We start from the raw sequence: 6,892 nt of genomic DNA, 5'->3' as shown, positions 1-6,892 counted from the left end.
ACTGTCTTTCTTTTCAACGCCTCCGCCACCACCCTCCTGGAGCAGTGCGGTCAAGGCCACTTTACAGACGGGGAAACTGAGATCTGCCCGAGGTGCAGCCGGGCAGGCCGCCCAGAGGCCCCCACCCCCGCCCGGAGCGCAGCAGGAACGCCTGTCGCATTTCTGGGCTTTGAAAGGACTTTCTCATCCGCCCTCTCTTGCCGGCGGGCATGTGAATCTCCCGGATTCACGGAAGAGGCAGCGGAGGCTGGGGAAGGGGCATGGTGCCCGAGGTGGCCCTGCGGGTGGGGGGGGCGACTCCCTCCAGGAGTCTCCCCGCCTGCGGCCTGTGCGCACGGGCTGCTCCTTGGGCCTGAGACCCCTCGGGGGTCTTGGTGTCCTGATCTGATTCCCGGTTTTCCACTTTGAGCATCTGTGACCCAAGTCATTAAGGAAAAGTACCTCTTGTGGGGACCTCAGTTATTGGGCTGCTCCCCTCCACATTCTCGGGGAAACCTGTCTGTGGGCATGGGGACAGACAGCCAGAAACACTGACACCAGACAAGTGAAGTGGCCCCGCCCACCCGGCCCCAGGCCCAGGGCTTGTCCAGACAGGGCCTGGCAGGAGGGAAGGTGTTTTCCTGAGATAGGCCTGGCGGGGGGGCAGGGTGGCTTCTGTGCCCACTTGCAGGAGCAGAGACAGTCTTCCAGTCCAGAGCCAGCTCTTCCCTGCAGCTGGACCCTGTGGTGGCGAGCTGCCCATCACAGGGGGCAAGCAGGCGCTGGACAGGGAGCCCCTGTGACCTGGGACTGTCGCTGGCTGTGGATGCTGCCCTGCCCTGAGGTTTCCCAGCTAGAGGACAAAGGGCAATGTCCTGCCAGTTCAGTTGGCGTGGTGGCTAGTCCCAGAACCAGGAGCCAAGTGGGTTTTCCTGACCCCCAGGGCAGCATTTAGGAGAACTGGAAAAGCCGGTGAGGTCGGGTAAAGCCAAGGTTGGGGGTGGGGGGGGGGCGGGGGGCGGTGGTCACAGGGCTGGACGAGAGGCAGACAGGGCTGGGGGCTCAGAAGGAAGAGGAGGAGGTGGCCAGAGCTCTGATTTTGAGGAGTTTAAGCTGCACTCTTGCCCCCACTGGCCACCATGTGGCCACCTCTGGGGACAGTGACTTGGGAGGCGGCATTTGTGGGGGTGTCCCCATCAGCACCTCACACACAGCACGTCCTTCTGCCGGCCCTGCTCCTCTCCAGGGCCCCCCAATCCAGAACACCCCCAGCCTACCCACTTCTCCCCACTGCGGCCACCAACGTCTTGCCCCTGACCACTGGTCAGTCTCCCTCGGCTCCCTCCTGCCCTCTGGCCACCATAGTCCACTCCTCCCCAGCAGCCAAGGGATCTTTCGAGAAAGCCAGTTGGACAAGCCCTTCCTTGCTTGGCCTCTGCAGCGCTCTGAATGAAGTCGGGGCCCCTTATCACATCTCCAGCTGCTCCCTGGCCTGCCCTGCCCTGCTGGCCTCAGAGCCTCCACCCCTCTTGCCTCCTGCACTCAGCCACTCCTGGTCCTCCCAGACCCCCAGCCAGCCCCACCCACAGCCAGCCCACGGCGTCCTGCCAGCTGCTGGGAACACAAGCCTGGGCAAGCTCCTTGGGCCCTGTCCTCTCACTGCCCACATCCCGTCCTGCAGGAAGCTGACCACTGCCACCACCTCCACAGCCACCAGCTGGTGTGAGCCTGGGTTTCTACAGGAATCTTCTAACCACGGCTCTGCTTCTGGCTTGCCACCTGCAGTCTATCCTCAACACAAAATCTTTGATGACCACGGGAGCCAGAACTTGCCCCTGCCACTTCTTCAGCCCCTCCTCCTCACAAGGAAAGCACTGTCCTCAGCATGGGCCATTGTTACCTCTCCCATCTCCCCTCCTACGACCGCCCCAGGACCTCAGCACTTGCCATTTCCTATGCCTGGTCCGATGTTTCCAGCCTCCCTTTCAGGTCAGGGGGGCTGTTGTGGCTGAGTTCTGGCCAATGGAGGTGATGGATGCACCTCACACTCTAAATCTTCCCCGGTCTGCTGGCCAGAGGCAAAGGACCTACTAGATGATGGGGCCACAGGTGGACGAGCTTGGACACTGCAGGGTCAGGCAGAAGGTCATCACTGACCCGGGACATCCAGATTGGCCTCTGGGTGAGAAATGCAGGCCGGGTCCAGTTGCTGGAACTTTGGGACCTGTTTGTTACAGCAGCTAGCATTCTTACCCTGACTGAGACACATACACAGATAAACGCAAAATTGCCCCTGTGACAGTGCTCCAAGGGACACACAATGCCATTAGGTGGTGAAGAAGGGGCCCTTGTCTTGGTTCAGAGGCCGGAGATGGCTTCCCTGGGGAGGGGACATGAGAACTGAGACCTGAAGGGTAAGTGGGAATTGGCTTGTCACAGAGGAAAGGGAAGAGTGTCCCAGGCAGAGGCCCTGCAGCAGGAACAAAGTCACAGAGGAGTACCCGAGGAATGGAGGAACTGGGCAGGAGGTGGGGTGCGGCTGGAGAAAGGGTCGGGGAGGGCTTCTAGCATTTTCACGCCCATTTTCTCACTTAATGCTTAAAGCCACTCTTTAAAAGTGGGTTGACCCTACCCATTCTGCAGCTCAAGAAAATTAGGTTCTAAGGAGAGAGGAGACCAGCGGATCAGCCAGGCAGAGCTGGGACCTAGGACCTGGCATGGTGGAGGGCCCGAGGAACCCGGGTCAACCCAGGCCGCTGCCCTGCCCGAGCGGCTGCCCTTGTCTGGGTCAGAACTTCCGGGCCAGGTGTCTCAATTTCCCCCCCTCCTGCTTTCCAGCACGTGTTCAGACCCCTCGGTGATGATGGGGGCCCCTCCCCGGGAGGAAGGCTGGCAAGGACATTGCTGGGGACCCAGGGTCAATCCGGACCAGGGCAGCACTAATTTGCATCCAAAAAGCCAGCTCCTGGAGGATGCACCGCCCACTGGGCCCCTAGGACGGTCCTTGGTGGTGGGAATGGGCACGACACCTTGGAGTGGTGGGGTGGGGTCTGTAGACCCTTTAACTGGTAGATTGAGCCCCAAGTAACACATTTGACCAAGGCTAATGGCCTGAGCTGGAACATAATCGGGGGCGCCTGTCCAAACACAGCAGACCTGGTGGTGCCCTGAGCCTTCAAGGCAGAGCGGGGAAACCAGGAGAGGCGGGGGGTGGGGGTGGGGGGCGAGAGAAAGAAGGGGGGAGGCATCCACCCATGCGGCCCTTCCCCCAGGACTTCTCAGAGCCTTCATCCCCTGCCGTGCACCGTGACCCCCAAGGGAGCGGCCACGCCACACAGGGGTTCCCAAACTGACTTGCCCACAGAACCTCTGCTGCAGGGGTGTCTCAGGAAACGAGTGCCACACAGAACAGAACCGGGAGCCCTGGCTTGTGCAAAAGACATGCTTGGATTCCAGCGGGCAGGTCCGGGTTGGCAGCCTCGCTCAGCAGCTTTGCCCTGTCACCCTCACTTCTCTGAGCCTTCACAGCAAGCTGGGGGTCCTCATCCCCAGTAGCACCAGGCTGAGCTGTGGAAATGCGGCTCCCTGCCCCAGTAACAGTATTACCTAGCCAGGTAACTGTGATCGATGCCGCCCGTCTTTACATTGATTGGTTTGGACTAGTTAAGCGTATCATTCACGTCACCATCGCACCCTGATGGTGCATCACCGTCTCACCTCACCTTTAATACGTAAGTGAAAAAGGCAAATAGCGCTATCTAGGTTTGGCTTTCCTCAAGCTCGATCCATGAAAAACAATTAATTTTCATGGCCACTGTGGTTGTGAGAGACGGATGCTGGAGGGTGGTAAGCAGAGCCCCCCAGAGGGATGCCAGCCCCTTGCCGCCTGCAGCGGAACCACCTTGGGGGGTCACGTTGGCTTCACAGCAGAGCATCCAAGGGGTGTCCCCTCATTCCCCAGTTCCCAAGGCCATGGTTGGGTCAGCCAACGGCTCACGCAGGCGGCTGTAGATGCCCGCACCCCAGGCAGGAGGGAGCTGGAAGCTGTGACACCCCATTTTAAGGGGCCACCCATTAATTAATTAGGCCCAATGAATAATGCATGCTGCCTTGTGTATATTAATAGCATATTTATACAGCGTGCTATGGATAGTATACATACGTCCTAGTCCGAACACCTCACAAATAATTCACAACCCACTCCTTCCCCGGGCTCCGGGGGAACCTGGCCAGTGCTTCGGCTGGGGCTCGTGGGTTGCTTCCAACAGCCAAATTTTACATTTCATTATAAATGGCTTTGCTGGGCATGTCGGTAACTTTTACATTTCCATCCACTTTATTATTAATGGCTTTCCCGAACTGTAGCAGCCCAACGCTGCACACGATGCGTTATAAATATTTTATCTGGCATCTATAGTCTGCCATTTATCATTTATAACGGGTTACAAAAACATTATAAAACATTTACCGCACATTTATAGATCATTTTTGGCTACCACGACGATGTGTTACAAATACATTATTAATCCTTCTCACGCCATTTATAGGAACCCCTTGTAATGGGGCCTGGCCCTCCTGTCCCATTACCAGCGCGCAGGGGCTGGCAGGGGCGCCAGGGAGCAGGACCAGGGCGGAAGGAAGCCTGGCCCTGCCTCCAATGGCTGTGTGTCCTTGGCCAGATCACAGCACCTCTCTGTTCATAAAGCAGGTCACAGTGACAGACACCCTTCACTGAGCACTTCCTCCGTGCTCACAGTGCCCTGAGACTCAGGCGTTATTTTCACACCCCTTTTATAGATATGGAAGCAGAGGCGAGTGGTTTGCCCAAGGCCATAGTCAGGGAGCGCTGAGCTGGCCTCAGAGCCCTGGGGTGCCTCCAGAGTTACCTGCCCCAGGTCTGGGGGTGAGAGGTCAGTCAAGGCTGCCCCTGGCCTTGAAAGGAGGACTGGTGGACTCCAGGGGTGGAACACAGAGACTCAGGGTGAGGGTGCCCAGAGTGGGGGGACCCAGGGTGGGTGGCCTGGGGCGGGGGGACCTGCACTCTGGCCTCTGACCTGGCAGCCCCCCAGCTCCTGCCGCCATGTGCCTTGCCATCCCAAAGGCTCTCCTGGCCACGCTCTGGCCTGTGGGCGCCTGGGGTGCCGTCTGTGATGTGGACCCGGGATGAAGGGGTCCAAGGGGTCTTTGGGACCCCGTGTCTCGGGAGGCCCCCAGGAGGCTGGCCCAGGTGTGCCAAGCAGGTGGCAGTCAGCAGCTGCTTCCTCCATCACAGGGGTCGGTGGGGGCCTGGGCTCTGCAGCCAGAAGTCCCGCCCCATCCCACTCCTCTCCCCGCATGTGGCCTGTGGCCACTCACTGGACAAACGGCCACGGAGCCCCACAGTCCCCTCCAGGCCACACTTTATACCCAGAGGGCAGAGACAGGAGACCAGGGCTGTGGGCTCACCACCCGCACGTGATGAGAGCTCTGTGCCCCGAGGCGAGCTGACAAGCCGAGTTCTCACCTGGAAAACTCCTGCTCATCCTGCAGCTCCTACTCGACCCTCCGCCTTCTTGAAATAGCCCTTCCCAACTCCCCCAGGCACGAGCCTTGTGGGGTCTGACCTCTGGTCCCCCTGGGGGCCCAGCCTGGGCCTGGACTGGGGAGAGGGCTACAGGGTGAGACCTGGACTCCAGTTCTGTCTGCCTGTCCTCCTTCCCCAGGGAGGGATGGGGCGGGCAGGCCCTGGGAGAGCCCTCAAGCCACACCCCTCCCTGCCAAGACACCGGAAGTAACCCCACCACGGCCTGGGTCAGAGTTTTAAGTGGCTCTGAGGGAGGAAACAGGGGAGAGGGGAGTGTCCTGGTTCAGGACGCCGGGGCAGTTCTACCCCATGTGACCTTGGACAACTAACTGTGCCTTACTGCCCTCATCTGTGAATTGGGGCCATAAGCCAGCCCTCCCAGTGCGAACGTGGGGGCCCTGGTGCTGGGAACCCTCGGGGGGAGACCTGGGGGCCCTGGGGCCCCAGCTGCCCATGCCTCTCTGGCCCTCTGCCCGGCTGCTGGCTGTCTGGCCTGTTTGAAGGTCAGGGTTCACCCCTTCCCAGGACTGAACGTGAAGGGAACAGGCGAGCTCATCACCATGGCAACGCCGCACCCGGTCCCACCCTTCCCCACCTGCGGAAGCTGGTTGATGGGGTGCCCTTTGATCCTCCCTGGGGGGCCTCCCCTCCCCAAGAGCGAAGGGGACTGTGGGGTCCGGGCGGGACGCCTCGTTTTGTCAGTGGGTGAGCGCAGCCCCTCTTAACAAGAGGGAGGCTGAGGCCCAGAGAGGGGAGCTCAGCTGCCAGGGTCACGTGCCAGGACAGGAGCCCAGGTGGGCTCCGCCCCGCCCCCTCCACCTCTCCTCCTTCCTGACACTCAAGGAGCCCCTTCCCCAACCTGACCTTGGACGGGTCAACTTCCCAGGCCTCGCAGGCTGTGAGCCAGGCGAGAGCAGCCCTGTGGAGAGCCCGGGGCTGGGGGCTGGGGTGGGACACCCGGGCTGACCTCATGTCTTTGCCCCAGCCCCCCGGCCCGACCCCACCCCGGCTCCCGCCAGGTCCGGGTCTTTGGGCTCTTGGAGGAGACTGGACTTCCCTTCCTCCCTCACCTGCTCTGCACACCCCAGGCCAGGCAGACCCTGGCTGGATTGACAACTCCAACCACCCAGCCAGACCCCCCACCTCCCAGTGTGGCATAGAGCGACAAACTGAGAACACACAGCACCTGCGGGGAGAAGGCACCTGACCCTGGGTGCAAGAAGCCTTCCTGGAGGAGGTGCCACAGGAGCTGAGAGCTGATGGAGTGGGAGCTGGCACAGTGGGCAGTGACGGGGGAGAGCGGCCCGTGCAAAGGCCCTGTGGCAGGAGGGAACGTGGCAAGCTTGGGCT

This window comes from Balaenoptera physalus (genome assembly GCF_965194825.1).
Source record: "Balaenoptera physalus genome assembly, chromosome: 16".
Taxonomy (NCBI): Eukaryota; Metazoa; Chordata; class Mammalia; order Artiodactyla; family Balaenopteridae; genus Balaenoptera; species Balaenoptera physalus.
The sequence above is the reverse complement of the archived record's forward strand: the minus strand, read 5'-3'. Positions refer to the sequence as shown.